Source organism: Peromyscus maniculatus, chromosome 19 (genome assembly GCF_049852395.1).
Source record: "Peromyscus maniculatus bairdii isolate BWxNUB_F1_BW_parent chromosome 19, HU_Pman_BW_mat_3.1, whole genome shotgun sequence".
Lineage (NCBI taxonomy): Eukaryota > Metazoa > Chordata > Mammalia > Rodentia > Cricetidae > Peromyscus > Peromyscus maniculatus.
Window position 1 is genome coordinate 58,528,876 of NC_134870.1, and position 19,707 is coordinate 58,548,582.

Sequence of the window (19,707 nt, forward strand, 5' to 3'; positions counted from 1 at the left end):
TGATGGAGTTTGGTTTTGATTTTGTTGAGGCCGCGGGGGGGGGGGGGGGGGGGGGGGCGGCCGTGGTGGTGCTGGGATAGAACTCAGGACCTCATGCACACAAGACAAGCTTTCTACCACTGAGCTACATCCCAACCCTAAAGACCAGAATTCTGGTTCTGTGGATCTAGACTGTTGAGACATGGCCCAGATGACTCTGAAATATCTGTAATTTGCCTCAGGGACTTTTTCCCCGGCCACTGCCACACATGCCATACCGTAGCTGCTGTGGGAGAGAAATGGCACTTTCCTTCTGTGCTAGAAAATACCTTGTTCGTTTTGTTGTTTTTGGAGGCCGGGTTTTTCTGTGTTGCCCTACAGGTCACTCTGTAGACCAGGCTGGGCTCAAACTCAGAGATCCCTCAGCCTCTACCTCCCGAGTGCTGGGATTAAAGGCATGCGCCACCACTGCCCGGCACCTTGTTCTTAATTAGTGGGAAATCTGTGTATTTCCCTTGTTTGACTATAAAATGAGCACTGTGCCTTTGTCAAGTACCCTTTCTCTTTGAGGAAATTGTCCATCACATGGGGCTACACTAGCAAAAAAACCCAGCAAAGTTCGCCATCTGATGTCTTCCTGGGACCAATTGTCCTGGCCTTTTCAAGCTCCTGAATACTTCCAAAAGTAGTTAAGCCATTTCGAGAGGGCTTTGGGGTTCTTTGTGCTTTTTTCCATCTCCAGAAGTTGCTTTATTTATCTGCATGACTGTTTCATACACATTTATTCTAGTAGCACTTTTCCATAGGTGGATTGTTTTATTTCATTGAGGCAGGATTTCCTGAATCCCAGGCTGGCCTAGAACTTTCTATATAGCCAAGAATGGCCTTGAACTCCTGATTCTCCAGCCTCCACATCCTCCATCTGGGATTGCAGACATACGCCACCATGCCTGGCAATAAGATATTTTCTGATTACCCTCAGAGACTCAGATTTGTTTCTTTATATTTCCTCAGAATATCCTCAAAACAATACCTAGCACATAAGCAGATGTGCAGGAAACTTGTTAGATTCAACATGCATTTTGAGATGCAGTACTTAGTTATGAAGATCTCCTGCACTGAATGATTACCGGGGTGATCTTCAAATAAATGGTTCTGCAGAACAGTCTCTCCTCAGGGCTTCAGAGCCCCTAGTGACTGAGTGACAGTGAGATGCGGACGGAGCCTGAGTGAGTCTAACACTGACTGAATCCTACTGCTCCAAGAGAAACAGAGAGCTCCGAGGAACAGGGAAGCCCCAAGGCTGGGCAGGCAGGGACCCTGCTGGCTCACTCATTCCTTGAGGGATCTGTGAGGAATGCAGCTGGTCGGTTGCTTCCGTGGTGCTCCAAGTCAGCGGAATCTCCGCCCTCCCTCCCACACAGGGCCTTTCTACGTCTGTTCCAAACGGCATCCATCTTGTCTGCTGCTCAGTCAGTCCATTCCTTCAGAATCTCATCAGCTGCCACACACTCCCCCCAACTCCATCTTTATTTCAAGAGCGTTGCTGGCAGCATCCTGTAGAACGGTGATTTTTGACCTGTGGATTGTGACCCCTTTGGGAAGGCAAAATGGCTCTCTCACACTTGGAAAACACAGATATTTACATAATTCATAACAGTAGCAAAATTACAGTTATGAAGTAGCAACAAAATAATGTTATGATTGGGGGTCACCACCACATGAGGAACTGTGTTAAAGGGTCACAGCATTGGGAGGGTTGAGGACCATTGCTGTAAAGACTTTTCTGGACCTACCTTTATCAGCTAACCAGTTGACAAAAGCCCTGCCGTCAGCAGCAGGGCTCAGCCGGGTGTGGGTTGTTGGTGCTCTGGTTGGTGCTGCCTCAGGTAAGCCACTGGGCCGCCTGCTCCTGGCCTGCCCTTCCCTCAGAACTGCCCAGGGACATCATTGGGCATCCTGGGAAAAGCCGGCAAGTGCAAAGCATCGGTGAATTTCTGTTGTTTTTTTTTTTTTTTTTTTTTTTTTTTTTTTTGGTTTTTCGAGACAGGGTTTCTCTGTGTAGCTTTGCGCCTTTCCTGGAGCTCACTTGGTAGCCCAGGCTGGCCTCGAACTCACAGCGATCCGCCTGGCTCTGCCTCCCGAGTGCTGGGATTAAAGGCGTGCGCCACCACCGCCCGGCGGAATTTCTGTTGTTTTTACCGAGTTCATCTCCATCACTCTTCACTCAAGGACAGGATGATGTTGTGCTCAGATTCTTCCCTGTGCTTCGCAGTGGTCACTGTGGTGTGCCCTGGCAGCGTGACCAGGTTCTTCCTCATGAAGCTGAGAGGGAAGCGGCTGGTGTCCAGGCAAGCAGCTGGCTAGTCTGTGGTAAAGAACAGTGGCATCAGTAGGTCAGAGTTTATCAGAGTTGGCCCCACGCTGTCTTGTCCGTCCTTTTAAAAAGTAATTCAATACATAAAAATGTAAAAATTATATATATTTATGAGACACAGGTGATATGTCAATGTATGCACTTTATATAATGTTTAAATCAGTAAAGAACATTAGTGATTTGCCATTTCTTTTATGAGAAAACATTCAAATGCTTTGTTCTAGTATTTTAAAATCTATAATACTAATCATTCTACAGGCACTTCACTGTGCACAATTAATTACTTTTTTTTTTGGCTCTTGCTATTTAAAAGGCCAAACATTGTAACATGTTCCATAACTCACTAGGATGGCTCACCTATTAGAGAAACCAGAAATGGCCGCCCCATAACTTAGACAGGTTTTGTCTGATTGAAAAGCCATTTACAGAGCCAGGCGGTGGTGGTACATGCCTTAGATGGCAGCACTCAGGAGGCGGAGGCAGGAGGATCTCTGAGTTGGAGGCCAGCCTGGTCTACACAGTTCCAGGATAGCCGGGGCTCCATAGCAAGACCTGTCTCAAAAGACCAAAAAGAAAAAAGGGGGGTGAGGTGGGTCCTACAGCACACAGTATTCAAGCCTAGATGCAGGACAGACACCCCAGAGCCCGTGAGGCAGCTCATGAAGAGTGTCTGAACCTGAGGGGCAGAGGACGTGGGTCTGCAGAAGAGGGGAGACGGAACGGATGCAGCTCACAGTGGGGAGGTTTGAGGTGCTGAGGCCCTTATGGACCCTTCTGTTGGTGGGAGCCTCTGCTTGTGACCGCTGGTGTGTGTGTGTGTGTGTGTGTGTGTGTGTGTGTGTGTGTGTGTGTGTGTGTGTGTGTGTTGCCCAGGGTCAAGATGTAGGACTCTCAGCTCCTCCTCCAGCACCACATCTGCCTGCCCCCCACCATGCTCCTCTCATGGGCCCATGCCCCAAGAGCCCACTGAGTCAGGCACAGGGTGGGAAGCTGCGCAAGGACCAGCGTGGACGAGCCCACCGGGCTGTGTGGTGAGGTGTGAGTGACCTCGGCGTGGTGGGCGGGATTGGGTGAGAAGCCAAAACAGACCATCAGGTGGTGAGGAAGCAAGCAGGTGGGGTGGAGGGGAAAACACTTGTGAGGGAGAAGCAGGAGCTCCCAGCTAGCAAGTCAATGCCATTTGGGGAGATGTCAGTGCCTATCAGTCATGTGATAGGCATGCCCCTCTGGCAGAAAGTCCTTATATATCAATACATGGAGTGAGTGAAGCTCTCACAATGTCTCAGAGTAAACAATGAAATAAGATGGGCCCTGTCTTAGGGTGTCTATTGCTGTGAAGAGACACCATGACCACGGCAACTCTTAAGGAAAACATTTCATTGGGGTGGCTGGCTTACAGTTTCAGAGGTTTAGTCCATTATCCTCATGGTGGGGAGCATGGTGGCGTGCAGGCAGACATGGTGCTGGAGAAGGACCTGAGAGTCCTACATCTTGACCCTAGGCAACAGGAAGTAGTCTGAGACACTGGTGGTATCTTGAGCATATCTGAGACCTTAAAGCCTGCCCCCACAATGACACACTTCCTCCCACAAGGCCACACCTCCTAATAGAGCCCCTCCCTTTGGGGGCCATTTTCTTTCAAACCACTACAGAACCCCTTCAGGTTAACCCAGTTCTCCCAGTGCCATTGGGCAGAGTGTGCTGCAGATGTATAGACAGCACTGGGCAAGCTAATTGGTAGACTAACCCCTGGATGTTTGGAGGAGAGATACAAGGCTGTAGGTCGCTCAGGTCAAGCACAGCATCTTCCAACCACGGCTGGAGACTGGGCCACCAACAGGAAGGAGCATGGCTTAGTCTCAGCAAGACACACCCTTCTCTCTGTCCAGCCTGGGCTGGATGCTGTCTGCAGCCAGTTCTGGGACTTCCCTGAAACCATGCCAAAAGAGCCAGAATGGAGCCGGTGGTGGTGAACACCTTTAATCCCAACATTCAGGCGGCAGAGGCAGGCGAATCCCTGAGTTCAAGGCCAGCCTGGTCTACAGAGTGAGCTCCAGGACAGCCAAGGCCACATAGAGAGACCTTGTCTCAAAAAAACAAAACAAGCAAAAGGTCAGGGCGGTGCGAAGCCCTCTGCCTACCTGTGGGTTTCACTCCAGCTGCTGGTGACTGCAAGTGTCCACATCTCCCCGCGAGATGTCATTAAGGTGCCACAGCGACTCCTATCGTTCTGGAGCTGAGGGGGTTGCTGGGCAGAGTCATGTCTACCACCACACCCCACCCTTAAGAGTATATCTCAACATGGCACTAGTTACTGAGGGTCATGTGGATGCACACATGAAGTATCCCTGTCTGGAGCTAAGGGCGTTTTTCAGTTTTCAACAAGGACTGATTTACAGCCGTTAATAGGTACAGCTATTAAAATGTGTCTCCGTGTCCCAGCTCTGTAGTGTGTGGGTCTGTTTTTTTTGTTTTTCGAGACAGGGTTTCTCTGTGTAGCCCTGGCTGTCCTGGATCTCACTCTGTAGACCACGCTGGCCTCAAACTCAGAGATTCACCTGCCTCTGCCTCCTAAGTGCTGGAATTAAAAGTGTGTGCCGCCGCCTGGCTTGTTTGTCTTTTATTTCATTTATTTTTCCACTTCACTTGACCTTCCAGAGATTGTAATGAAATTAACATCCATGGGGGAAAGTTTACTCACGTCTGCACACTGATTCCCTTGGAGGCAGAGGTATGTCTGGACTGTATTGGGGAAATGACTCCTTGCTAGTGGACCAGGTCTGATCCAGGAGGGACTCCAAGCAGACCAGTCTGAAGAGGTCGCAGTCACATTAGGAGCACCTACGAACTGTGGCAAGACATACCAGCTCTGGCAGTTTACAGTGGAGCACTCTGGAAAGGCTACCGGGCGCTGGAACTGGGCATGCCTAAAGATGCGGGGGAGGGGGACCCAGACAAGACGCTGGGCAGAAGGACAGACTACCTGGGGCTTTTGGTTTTATCCTTGCTGCATTAGTCAGCTTTGTTCTTAGATCCTGTTTCAGGGCAGCACCAAGGGAGGCAGGTAGGTGGGAGACGAGAGGCAGGCAGGTCTTACAGGCCCTTCGGCAGCCTCCTAAACCAAACAGAGGTGTTGCCCTTTGTGGCCAGCTTCTCCTGAGAGAAGCAAGAGAGGTCAATTCAGTCTCAGGACCCCATGCACTATAATGCTAAAATAAATAATAGCAAGCAGCATCCAGCGCCCCCAGGGTGGAGCTGTCATATCCCTACATGGGACCACACTATAATTTCTGGCAAGCCAAAGCTTTCTATGCTGGGATGGGGAGATGGGAAGCAGTTTGCCAAGCTGCAAGGTGATCGCACAATTCCACATTGCTGGGTCCTACTAGATGCAACCAGGCCCAGGCCAAGCGATTGCCTGAAAAGTTATATGCACCATAAGTCTTTGCAACCTGTTGTCCGGAAAGCCCTTGGCCTTGCTGGTATCCCAGTCGAGAGCTCCTCTTCCTAAGGGTAGCGCGCCCTCTGTTGTCCGTGCTGGCAAACTGCACCACACTCTCCAATCACAGCCTCCTCAGATGTCCTGGATGTGAGGGCATGGGGTGTTGTAGAAGGTTGTGTGTCCCTGAAATCTTAGCGGCAGTAATGCCCTGTATCTATGATTATATGGGCACACGGCGACAGTATTATGACAGATTACATGCCGTTTTGTGACATGTGATAGATCATCTCTGAAAAACCAAAAAGTAGGAGTCATGTCAAAAATGTGAAATAAAAATTCGAGTCTGGCCAGGTGGTGGCGGCGCAAGCCTTTAATCCCAGCACTCAGAGGCAGAGGCTGGGGGATCTCTGTGAGTTCGAGGCCAGCCTGGTCTACAGAGCGAGATCCAGGACAGACACCAAAACTACACAGAGAAACCCTGTCTCAGAAAAACCAAAAACCAAAACAAAACCTATAAAACAAGGATAGTGGGTCAGCAGTTAAGAACACTGGCTGCCCTTGCAGAGGACACAGGTTCAGTTCCCAGTACCCACATGGTGGCTCACAACCACCTTTAACTCCAGTTCCAGGGGAGCCATTGTCCTCTTCTGATCTCCAACACACTATACACATTTAGTTCACATACATGTGGACAAACCCCCCACACACATACAATAAAGTGTAAACACACACAGGAAAGGAGTATGCAGGGACTCTTTTTTGTTTGTTTGTTTGTTTGTTTGTTTGTTTGTTTTTCGAGACAGGGTTTCTCTGTGTAGCTTTGCGCCTTTCCTGGAGCTCACTTGGTAGCCCAGGCTGGTCTCGAACTCACAGAGATCCACCTGACTCTGCCTCCCGAGTGCTGGGATTAAAGGCGTGCGCCACCAACGCCTGGCTGCAGGGACTCTTCTTACAACTGCCAACTCTAGCTTGTGTTCCCCTCAAAACCCTTATGCCGAGATGGTGTATTTGGGGATGGCATAATTAGAACCTGTAAAATACTGTACTAGCACTACTCCTGGCCTGGATTTACCATAGTTAGATCCTTGTTCGTTCTTCAACAGCTTCATGCATGAAGACGATGAATTTTAATCATTCCCACAACCCCATTACCCTCACCCTTCCCACTAAAATCTTGAGTAGTTTTTGTTTTTTTTTTTTTTTGTTGTTGTTGTTTTGTTTTTTCAAGACAGGGTTTCTCTGTGTAGCCCTGGCTGTCCTGAAACTGGCTTTGTAGACCAGGCTGGCATCAAACTCATAATGATCTGCCTCCCAAGTGCTTGGATTAAAGGCTTGCACCACCATCACCCGGCTGAAATCTTGTTCTTGTCCAATAGCGGCCCCTCTGCTTTCATGGTGTTCTTTTTTGTGTGTGACCCGCTGAGTTAAACAGGGTCCCTTGTATGAATGCGAATGGCATTGTTTACTAGAGCATGGGCAACACCGTTGAAAAAAACTGGCACTCGCTCCCCCAGCAACTATTACCTGCCAGTAGTCCCTCATGGGGGGGGCTCAGAAGCCCCTCTTCCGTTCATGCTGGCACGTTAGCAGGCTCCATCTTGTGCCCACAGCTCATGAGTGCAGTGGATTCATCCTGTCTAGAAGATGTCTTTTCACGGCACGCTTCCACGTATTCCCTGAGCCTCCAAAGGGGTGAAATAGACGTCCTGTGTGGGGCCAAGCATAAAACAATTACTTACTCTCCTTAGTCGGACAGGTTGCAAGTCTATTGTTTAAAAAAACAAAACTGAATGTAGCACAAATCTATGTGTATAATGCAGTTTGACACCACGCTGACTAGTTTTATGTTAACTTGCCACAAGCTAAGTTATTCGAAAGGGGAAAACTCAATTGAGAATGCCTCCATAAGACCCATCTGTAGGGCATTTTCTTAATTAATGATTGATGGGGGGAGTGTTGTGAAATATTTTAACTGAGTAAAGATGTGTTACATTTGTTTATGCTGCATTTGTTTAATGGTGTAAGGATGTGTGGTTAATGATGTAAAGATGTGTTACATTTGTTTCACCTGCCTGCCTAAGGCACCTGATTGGTCTAATAAAGAGCTGAACAACCAATAGCGAGGCAGAGAAAGGACAGGCTGGGCTGGCGGCAGAGAGAATAAATAGGAGAGAAAAAGAAGAGAGAGAAGGGAGAAGGATGATGAGGGATGTGCCCAGGACAAGAAGCCAGGCAGCTGCCAGACAGACAGATAGACAGACACTAGAAGATGTGAAAGTAATATATACAGAATAAAGAAAAGGTAAAAAGCTGAGGCAAAAGATCGATTAATAGAAGTGGGTTAATTTAAAAGAGCTAGCCAGAACCGTGCCTAAGCTGGTCCCTCGCTGTGGGCTCTTGAACCGTTTCACAGTACCGGGCATAGTTTGTCTACCGTGGGGTGGCCCTCAGGTCCAGTTAGAAAGCAGCTGGTCACCCTGTCGTGTAGCCGTGGTGCTTCTGTGCCAGAACCTTGTTTGTCGGTCGCCATTGTCGTCCACAGTGCTCACAGCTTTTCTCCCACAGGAACTGCAGCTCTAGGCCCTGACCTGAGAGCCGGTCACCTATAACACACATCGTTCCTCTCTTCCAGAAGCTTCCAGCTGAAAGCAGAAGGGGGACAAGCATGCATGCAAACAGAGGGACAAGGTTATTGGTAGGTATCCGCTAGCTCTTCACTGTTGTCCTTAAACACCCCAGGCCGGCCCCTTGTTGAAAAGAGTCTCAGTTAGCTTACGGTTTTGGAGGCTGGAAGTCCAAACAGCCTGGCACAGGTACTGGCAACGACAGACCCAGGAGATCCAACATCCTCTTCTGGTCTCCTTGGGCATTTCACAGATAGTGCAGTGGACGGACATATATGCAGCCAAAATACCCACACACATAAAACAAAATCTTTTTTTTTTTTTTTAATTAAAGACTTGTGGCTCAGTTCAGCAATCCTGAGAAGCAAAAGGCGCTGCGGGAAGCCGGTGTCTTTGGAACCGACCCCTCCCTGTGCCTGTCCATGTGAGTGTAGGGGCTCTGAGTGTTGCTTCCTGTTCCCGGGATATCGAGGGGAAGATTAACCAGGGGGTGTGGCAAAGGGAAGTATGCAGTGGGGAGATGTGTGGTCTCCATCTGGTCCTGAAGGTACAGGAAGGAAAATAGAAAACAGAGGCTGGAAGCTTCCTGAGCCAACCAGAGTGGATGGATGCACACTCAGGGATGAGCTGGCTCCCAAGGTCTTGCACCCTCCACTGGGACCTGTGTACAAGGCATGAAGACAATGACTCATGGCTACGATCCACCCTGGAAAGCCTTGCTCGCGGAGTTTACACTAGCTCTAACGGCATCTTTTCTGGAGTGCTACGGAAAACACAGCTTGCTGACCACCAGAGGTGGTTTGTGAGCCCCCAGGCCTCCCCAGAGGGGTCCCTAACTGACAGCTGTGGTTGCCGGTGCGTGCAGCACAGAATGTGAGGTGTTGGGCCGTGGTAGGGTAGAGAGCAGGCCAGAGAAAACCCAGCAGGTCTCCCGAGGTGCTGAGCATGCTACTTAATCAGCCCGGTGATTAATACTACCAACCTACACCCAGGAAGGGTTAGGGTGTTGGCTGCAGGCAAGTTTCCCCCGAGGGCTAGTCACGGGTCTGGTCAGCACCCTCTCCCTTGGGCTTTCTGCCCCCACTGTCCCACCCACCCCACCCCTCAAAGGGCAGAGGGTCACTTGAGGAGCCAACCGGGCCAGGAGTGAGTGTTGTGTAAGGAGACCACAGGGCATTAGAGCCGCCACTCCCTCCATCCTTTGGGAAAGAATGAGGCTTTGCATGGTCAGGGTCATTGTCAAACCTGGTGCCAGCAGAGTGATCCCTGTCAGCTGCAAGGCCAGTGCCCAGAAGAAAGGAAAAAGTGACAAAAGACGAGCGTCTGTACCCTCCGGTTTCTTATTTGCACAATCACCTCCATGTTCCCAATAGCCAAGAGGAGGACTCGGCCCACTTATGGCTCAGCACTAAAAATGGAGCACAGACTCACAGATGAGTGTTTATGACTTTGTGCTGAGGGAAATAAGCCAGCCTGCGGCATTCAGAGCAGTCAGACCCATAGAGACAGAAGGGGATTGGGGGGAGCCAGAGGCTGGGTGTGGAAATGGGGGCCACTGTCCAGTGGATGAAACAGGTCCACCTGGGAATATAAAGATTTTGGCCACAATGCATAATGTGACTATACACGAGGTTGATGATTGGTGGGCTGGGTGTAGCTCACCCACAGAGCACTTGCCTAGTATGAGGATGCCCCACATTTGATCCCTAGAAAGGGAAAGAAAAAAAGTTATGATAGCCAGCTTTAGGTTATGTTTTGGTTTTTTTTTTGTTTTTTTTTTTGTCATGATAAAATATTCTCTAGGATAAATGCTTGTGAGTATTGGAGTTCCGGGGTAATTGGATAACTGTACACTGAATTCTATTGTTTTTAAACTGCCAAGAGTTATCCTAGCTGGGCGGCGGCGCACACCTTTAATCCCAGCACTCCGGAGGCAGAGGCAGGCGGATCTCTGTGAGTTCGAGGACCGCTTGGTCTACAGAGTGAGTTCCAGGACACACTCCAAAGCTACACAGAGAAACCCTGTCTTGATAAACAAACAACAACAATAACAACAACAACAAAAAACCTCCAAAAACTAGTCTACTGACCTCAGCATGTATACTGTGGCAAGCACACACAGATACAGACAGACACACACATACACACACACACACACACACACACACATGCATTTTTAAAATTAAAGTTGTACTTGTACAATGTCTACCCTTTTAAACTTATGTCCCTTCAAATTTTGGCAAACAGTTCAGCTGTGTAGCTACCACTACAATGGAAATGTACAACAAGCCCCTCACCCCAGATCCCATGTGCGCCGCTGGGGGTCACCCTCCCTCCAGCCCCAGCACCATCGATCTGTACCTAGATGTTCCAGAGCCTCACATAAATGGAATTACAGAGCACGGAGTCCTCTGAATCCGGCTTCCCTCTCTTGCTGTAACACAACTGAGGCTCATCTGTGACGTTCCACGAATCCACAGTTTCCGCTGAGTACTCCTTTTCCTAGATCTGCCGATCTGTTTGTCGTTTCCCCAAGTAATACACCTTTGGTTTGCTTCCAGTTTGGCGCCATCATGAATACAGCAGCCTCTATAAATACTTAAATGGGGTTTTGAAGAAAGCTAAGGTTCTGTTTTGCTTAAGTAAATACGTGAAAATGGGATCGCTGCGTTATACGATGGAATGCTTCACTTTGGAAGAAACAGAAACGCTTGTCCAATTTGCGTCCCCACCAGCCACCCTGAGAACCTCCGTGCACTGCTTCCTTGTCAGCACTTGGGGTTGTCGGGGCTTTCTTCAGCTTTTCGTTTTACACAGCCAGCAGGGATACCTTGCTGCTGTTTTAACCTGTATTTCTCTGAGGACTACACTGCGGGCCACCTCTCCATGCTCTGATTTGCACGTAAATTGTCTCCTTTAGTGAAGTGTCTGTGCATATCCTCCTAGTTCTGTGTGGTTGCTCGCTTTCTCATCACAGAACTGGGGACATCTTTCCACATGATTTACAGAAGTCAGAACAGCAAGTCTGGTTTGTGCATTTGCTCCAGGTCTGTCTGTGGCCTGTCTTTTCATTTTCCCCTTGGAGAGCAGTCAACTCTGGGAGTTCTCCTCAACATACACACTTTCTTTTTTCTTCTATGAACCATGACTTTACTTTTAGATTGAACTAAGAAACCTCCTTCTAAACTAAGATTTGTTCTCCGTTTTCCTGTTTACTCTGGGATGCAGCTCCAGTCTGGCACTTGGCTAGTGTGATGGTTTGAATAGGAATGGCCCCCATACTCAAGTGTTTGAATGCTTGGCCCACAGGGAGTGACACTATTAGAAGGTGTGGCCTTGTTGGAAGAAGTGTGTCACTATGGGGGCAGGCTTTGAGGTCTCATTTATGTTCAAGCTACGCCCAACATAGTTTTCCTTCTGCTGCCTGAGGATCGAGGTGTAGGACTCTCAGCTCCTTCTCCAGCACCACATCTGCCTGCACGACACCCTGTCTCACCATGATGATAATGAGTTAAACCTCTGAAACTGTAAGCCACCACCTCAATTAAATATTTTCCTTTATAAGAGTTGCCGTGGTCACGGTGTCTCTTCACAGCAATAAAACTCTAATGAAGACAGCTCACACGTGTGAGGCCTGGTTCCCATTGCTGGCCCTAAAAGCAATAGATGAACAGCAGCTACCTGTGTCCGTGAGACCCTGTAAGGCCACCACCCTTCACGAGGCCAAGGCAGGAGGACTGCGTGTGATACCAGCCTGGTTACATAGTAAGAGTTTATCAAGAACAAAACAAGATAACTCTGCTGTTTGTTCCAGGGTCAATACCAAGTTTCAGGCCAGCCAGGTGCACATGGACTCAGTCTCAAATACAGAAACAAAACTAAGCTCCTCCACAAGCTTCTAAAACTTTTATAGGTTTATGTTGTACATTCAGATCCATGATTTGGTGGGAGTCAGTTTTGCATATGGTTGACATACAAGATGACTCAGCAGGTAAAGTCACTTGCCACCAAGTCTGATGACCTGAGTTCCACATCCAGGATGCATGTGGTAAAAGAAGAGACACCCTCTGACCTCCACAAGTGCGCTGGTGGCTCAGGCACGAGCCCCACCCCCAAGATTCCCCCACAAAATAATTCAAAAATAGAAAGGTTAAAAACAAATTGTTTGTTTACATTGGTTTATTTTATTTATTTTTGGTTTTTCAAGACAGGGTTTCTCTGTGTAAAAGCTCTGGCTGTCCTGGAACTCGCTTTGTAGACGAGGCTAGCCTCAAACTCACAGAGATCCACCTGCTTCTGCCTCCTGAGGGCTGGGACTAAAGGTGTGGGCCACCACCACCACCTGACCAAAAATTTATTTTATGAAAGGTATGGGTCAAATTTCATTTTCCGACACGAGACTTTGCTGTGGGATGTTCTATATGCTGTGAATATGTGTGGTTCTGATTGGTTGATAAATAAAATGCTGATTGGCCAGTAGCCAGGCAGGAAGTATAGATGGGATAAGCAGATAAGGAGAATTCTGGGAAGAGAAAGACTGAGTCAGGAGACTCCAGTCCGCCATCCAGGGAGCAGCATGCAATGGCACACAGGTAAAGTCACAGAAAACATGGCAACATATAGATCAACAGAAATGGGCTGAGTTTAAGTGTGAGAGCTAGTCAGTAGGAAGCCTGCGCTAATGCCCGAGCAGTTTTAATTAATATAAGCCTCTGTTTACTTGTGGGACTGGCGGGTGAGAGATGTGTCCTGACCGCCAGCCAGGCAGGACACAGGAAAACTTTCAGCTACAAGACCTTGTCCCAGCACCTCTTGCTGCAAAGCCTGTTCCTCGCCCTGCCCTGTCCATACTCTATTGAAAGTCAGTGTATGAACTATCTCTGAACTCAGCTTCCCTCTGAGTCACACCTATTTCTTTCACCAATACCACACAGACTGTAGCACCACAGCTCCACAGCAAGTCTGGAAACTAGGTGGAGTGAGTCCTTCCACTCTGTTCTTTTCCAAAATTGCCTGGCTCCTTTCTTTTCCACAGGGAGTTTAGTATCAGCTTATGGGTTTGCTTCTTTAAAATTATACATGCGCGCGCGCGCACACACACACACACACACACGGACACACACACACACACACACACACACACGGACACACACACACACACACACACACAAATGAGTATGGGTGCCTTTGGAGCCCAGAGGGCATCAGATCCCCTGACTGGAGTTACAGATGGTTGTGAGTCACCCAGTGGGGGCGGGGTCTAGAACTTGAACCCAGGTCCTCTACTAGCAAATACTCTAAACCACTAAGCCATCTTTCTGGCCCCTGTTGTCACCTTTTAAAGGTTAACTATTGTGCATACACACCACATTTTGCTCAGGCATTCTCTTGGTGGACATGTGAGCTGCTCCTGCCTCTTGGCTGTTGTGAATCCTATGAACATTAAACTATGAACATGAATACACGAGGATTTGTCTGAGTGTCTACTGTAATCTTTGGAGGATATTCCTAAAATAGAAATTGCTAGTGCCGTAAGGTTTTTTTTGTTTTTGTTTTTTCATCATGTTGGGGATTGAACCCAGAGCTCCACACATGATCAGTCAGTGCCTTATCATTGAGCCCCACTCATTCCAACCAAGCACGTTTTGAAGAAGAGCCCTTCATCACGGCAGCTGCGTCACTTCCGTTCCCATCAGCAGTGCGTTGTACATTCCAATGTCTTCACATACTCGCCAACATTTGTTATTTTCCTGGCTTAAAAAAAAAATTTGAAAGACGTGCAGTCCAGGGAGCAGAAGCGGTGAACTGTTATGGTTTTGATTTTCCTTTCTCTAACAACTTGTGTCGTAGTTGAACATTGTATTAATTGCTTTGCTCTCTGCCGTGACCCAGTGTCTGGCAAGGTGCATTTTAAGGAAGTGTTGGCTTTGGCTCACAGTCTAGGGAGGAATACAGTGGGTCGTGGTAGGAAGACATCACGGAGACAGAAGCAGGGGCTGGCTGGTCACAGTGCCTCTGTGGTCGGGGGAGAGCAGAGAGCAGAAAGGAAGCAGACCAAACCTCAAGGAAGTGACCCACTTCCTCTTGTGAGGCTCCACCTCCTGAAGGTTCCACAACCTTCCAGACCAACTTCACCAGCTGTGGACAGTGTTCAACACATGAGTGGAGGGAGGACCCTCTACATTCAAACCACATCTGGGTGTTACACCCCAGTGACATACTATGTAGACAGGATGCTTTTGCAGGTGCAAACAGCACTACTTACACTATGGACCAATGGAGACATCTCTAATGTTCAACAAAAGGAGATGTTGAACAGGCTGTGTTATACACATGCTATGGAATCGTATTAGCTTAAAAGGCAGGGAGGGGTAAGTCCCTACATCCTCAGAGGAAGAGCTACATGCTGTTATGTGAAGTCCATTGCTGAATCTAGTATGCAATGTCATTTATAGAAACAAACAAAACAAATAACACCACACAGTGTGCATAATTGCCATCCAATGAGAAGGAAAACAACAGGATTTCAGCTGAACGGAGAGAAGGAATAAAAAGGGCCCAGAGCCGTTGCTGGACATGGTCCAAGAAGATGCTGCTCTACCCATAAGGTGCTGAGTGGCAAAACAGCAGTCTGCCACACAGACTGATAAAAAGCTCTTCCAGCCAGGCATGGCCCGTGCATGCTTGTAACCCCAGCACTTTTGAGGTGGAGGTGGGAGTTTCAGAACAGCCTGGGCCATAATAGATCCTGTCTCCAAGAAGAAATCTCTTGGAGCTGTAGAGGTGGCTCAGAGATTAAGAGCACTAGCTGTTTTCCAAAGGTCTTGAGTTCAATTCCCAGCAACCACATGGTGGCTCACAACCATCTAGGGTGGGATCTGATGTCCTCTTCTGGCGTGCAGGTATACATGCAGATAGAGCACGCATACATCATACATAATAAATAAATCTTTAAAAAAAAGGGAGGGAGGGAGGGAGGGAGGGAGGGAGGGAGGGAGGAAGGAAGGAAGGAAGGAAGGAAGGAAGGAAGGAAGGAAGGAAGGAAGGAAGGAAGGAAGGAAGGCGGGCGCTATTTAAAAGACCAGGACATTCATACGAGAAAAGCAGAGCTGTGTGCTGGCATATCCTGTCCCTTTGCCCTCTGCTCAGTTGAGGAAGACCTGGCATCAGCCCTGACACAAAAAAAACAAAATGAAAAACACCTCACCCTGAAGTCAGCAGTGAAGAACATCACCGTTGTTCCCCCACTTGGAAGGAGAACAAAAACCCAAGCCAGCAACAGCAACAACCAGAGCGGCTCCAGGCAACTCGAGGCCAGCAGCCAGGGTTATTAATAGCACCGGCTGAGGGTCTGCCAGCCGCCTGGATAACCCTTCCTCCAGCAGAGCAGGCTTCCAGCCGAAGCTCCAGGGACTTCTGGGTGCTGGCACACTGCTGGTGGGTGGGTCATGACCTCCATTAGATGTATGTGACCTTGAACTCCAAAAGGTTGCAGGCCACTGCCCAGGAGCCATGAAAATATCCAGTGCCTGTAAGAGTCCCGTACTGAGTTTTGGTTTTGCTTTGTTTGTGGTTTTGGATTGGTTTACATCTCTTTGAACACAGCACCTGAAGCACACGAGGCAAGGGGCCTACCACTGTCTGATCTGTATCCCTAAACCCAATAGTAAGAGTTTGTTTGACACAGGATCTCACTATGTAGCTCTGGTTGTTCTGGAACTCACTATGTAGACCAGGCTGGCCTTGAACTCACAGAGAGCTACCTGCCTCTTCCTCCTGAATGCTGGGATTAAAGGCGTGCGCCATTATACCTGGCTCCCCATAGTAGGTTTTTTTCCAACAATTTATTTTTATTTCATGAGCATTGGTGTTTTGCCTGCATGTATGCTGTGTGAGGGTGTCAGATCTTGGAGTTACAGACAATTGTGGGTGTTACAGACAAACGTGGGTGCTGGGAATTGAACCCCCGTCCTCTGGAAGAGCAGTCAGTTGAAGAAATAACTGTATAGAACAAGGGATCTTATTACAAATGTCCTGACCACCCTCACCTCTCCACCCTGCCTCCCCTGGCCTTACTCACCCACATTCACTCCCCAGGGCTCACACTCAAGTAGGACAGTGGAGGTGACTTTCCTTTACATTCTTCAGAATGTAACTGGCCTCAGGCAGGGTAGAGCGCTTGAACCTAGTAAGTAGTAAGCCATTCAATTCTCGCGCTCTCATTCACAACCATGCCTGCCTTCCGGTGTTGTCCATTCTGTCGTGGAACCGAGGCTTGCTGTTGGAATTCCAGAGAAAGATTGTGAAGGGCTCACCTACCTTGGGACTCAAAGTGCAATTGGTCAATGCTCCATTCACAGCTCTGTCTTTTCTGGCCATAAATATCTGCACTGGGATCCCCTCGCCCCTATTTCTCTCCTCGAATTGCCACATCTGATCTCACTCATCCACAGATGGGAAAGCACAGGCTTCTGCCTTCCTCGAAGAAGGTGCTCCTCAGCCCCTCAGAAATGCACGTCTTCAAGTTTCCGCTGTCCCTCGCTCAGAGCCAGGGCATCGTGTTGATGCTGTGTCTTGGGCTCAGAGGTGCCTGAAACCAAACCGAGCCTCCTCAACCTGCAAGTGGCAAGGCTGGACTGCATAGCCGGTCCCCAACTCTTCCTCCCGTGCCTGCTCCTGAGGAACTAGGCTTCTCCACACAACCCGCATTCCCGAGTGGCAGTCTTGTGCCACTCAGATGTGAGGGGGTAGTCACCTTGACACAACGGCAGCCATCTTGAGTTGTGACCTCCACGGCTGCCTGGAGTCACCTTGGCTGTTTTTGTCCTGCAGTATCTCAGCAAGCTGTACATAGATAGAAACCACTAGCATTGTATGTGGGGTTTTTTATTTCTGTTTACATTACAGTGTACAGTAAACATGAAGAGGAAGTCAGGGAAGGGACCCACACCTACAATCTTACTGCCTCCTCACCTCCAGCTCCTCCTCCACCTCCAGCTCCTCCTCCACCTCCAGCTCCTCCTCCACCTCCAGCTCCTCCATCTCCAGCTCCTTTACCTCCAGCTCCTCCTCCACCTCCAGCTCCTCCTCCACCTCCAGCTCCTCTTCCAGCTTCTCCCCACCTCCAGCTCCTCCTCCACCTCCAGCTCCTCCTCCACCTCCAGCTTCTCCCCACCTCCAGCTCCTCCTCCACCTCCAGCTCCTCCTCCACCTCCAGCTCCTCCTCCACCTCCAGCTCCTCCTCCACCTCCAGCTCCTCCACCTCCAGCTTCTCCCCACCTCCAGCTTCTCCCCACCTCCAGCTCCTCCTCCACCTCCAGCTCCTCCTCCACCTCCAACTCCTCCTCCACCTCTAGCTCCTCCTCACCTCCGGCTCTTCTTAACCACTGAGCCATCTCTCCAGCCCCCCAATAAACCTCTTGCACTAACTCTGTAGCAAATGGCATGTTTCCTCAGTGGCATACCTTGGCAGGGTCCCCCAAAAGGTGCCCATTTCTCCTTTTTAATAAAATCATTGCACATGCCCTTGGGACTGAATTCCTCACTTTGTTCTTTTTTCAATCTGCATTCAGATATTACATGGCTCCTCATTCGTTCATGTGTGTTCAAGTCTACATGACTTCTGAGTCAAGCAGCTTGCTAGGCCCCATGACCTTGACCTTGACCATTGTAGACCCTCACCCCAAGTACATGGTTAGTGCCCTATGTATTCAAATCAACTAGCTTGGATGGTTAGGGCATAGACTACAGACTATCATTTTTGTTAGGAATGATCCCACTGGTCTTTGGGAACATTTCTCATATTTTTATTAGTTTTCTTTTTTTAAAAAAGATTTTTATTTATTATGCATACAATGTTCTGCCTACATGTATGCATGTGTGTCTGCAGGCCAGAAGAGGGCGCCAGATGTCATTACAGATGGTTGTGAGCCACCATGTGGTTGCTGTGAATTGAACTCAGGACCTCTGGAAGAGCAGTCAGTGTTCTTAACCTCTGAGCCATCTCTCCGGCCCTTTATTAGTTTTCTTATTTGAGAGCTCCAAACACGGCATCACACATTCTGGCTTCTCTCTATGCCCTGCCCTCTCCTGTCTCCCACTTACCCTGTCAACCACAAACCCCTCCCCCACCCCAGCTCCCCCCCCCCCCCAGATTCACGTCTTGGTTTTGTTCTGTGGCCCACTTAGTTTAACCAGGGCCATCTGTGTGGCGACCATCAGATTGAAACTGTTCACCGGAGCCTGGTGCCGCTCTCCGTGGGTGCCCAACTGATATTATCAGGAGTCGGAAGGTTTCTCCTGGATTTCCTGTGCCGTCCGTGCCGGATAGGCAAACATTGTTCTGTGTGTGTAGAGTGGAGGTGGGGAGGAGGCAGGGGCACCCCAGAAGGGACGTGTCCTGCTCTATCACACTTCTGGAGCTAGGTTGGTGGCCAGCGAGCCACACCAGCCTCCTGTCTTTACCCAGAACATTGGACTTCCAGGCTTCCCCCAGTTTGTGGTTTGTTTGTGGTTTTGTTTGGTTGGGTTTTTTTTGAGACAGGGTTTCTCTACACAGCCCCGGCTGTCCTGGAACTCACTATGTAGACCTGGTTAGCCTCGAACTCACAGAGATCCTCCTGCCTCTGTCTTCCAAGTGTTGGGATGAAAGGCGTGTGCTACTATGCCTGGCCCTTCCTCCCCAGGTTTTTATGTGAGTACTGGGATCCAAACTTACATCTCTCCAGCCCTGAGAGAACTTTTTATTTTTTCAAGAAATGCAAATTTAGCCAGGGTGGTAGTGGCACAGGCCTTTAATCCCAGCACTTGAGAGGCAGGGGCAGGCAGATCTCGTCGAGTTCAAGGCCAGCCTGGTCTACAGAGTGAGTTCCAGGACAGCCAGAGCTGTAACACAGAGAAACCCTGTCTTGAAAAAAATAAAATAGGGGGCTGGAGAGATGGCTCAGCAGTTAAGAGCACTGACTGCTCTTACAGAGGTCCTGAGTTCAATTCCCAGCAACCACATGGTGGCTCACAACCACTTGTAATGAGATCTGGTGCCCTCTTCTGGCCTGCAGGGACACATGCAGGCAGAATACTGTATACATGATAAATAAATAAATAAATAAAATAAAATAAAATACAAGTTTGCTGGGGGCAGTGACAAACCTTTAAGCACAACACTCAAGAGGTAGAGACAGGAGATCTTTATCTGTGAGCGAGAGGCTAGCCTGGTCTACAGAGGGTGTGGGGAGGGAGGGACAGAGAGAGACTAAGTATTTCAATCGAAGGTGTTTAAACAAACA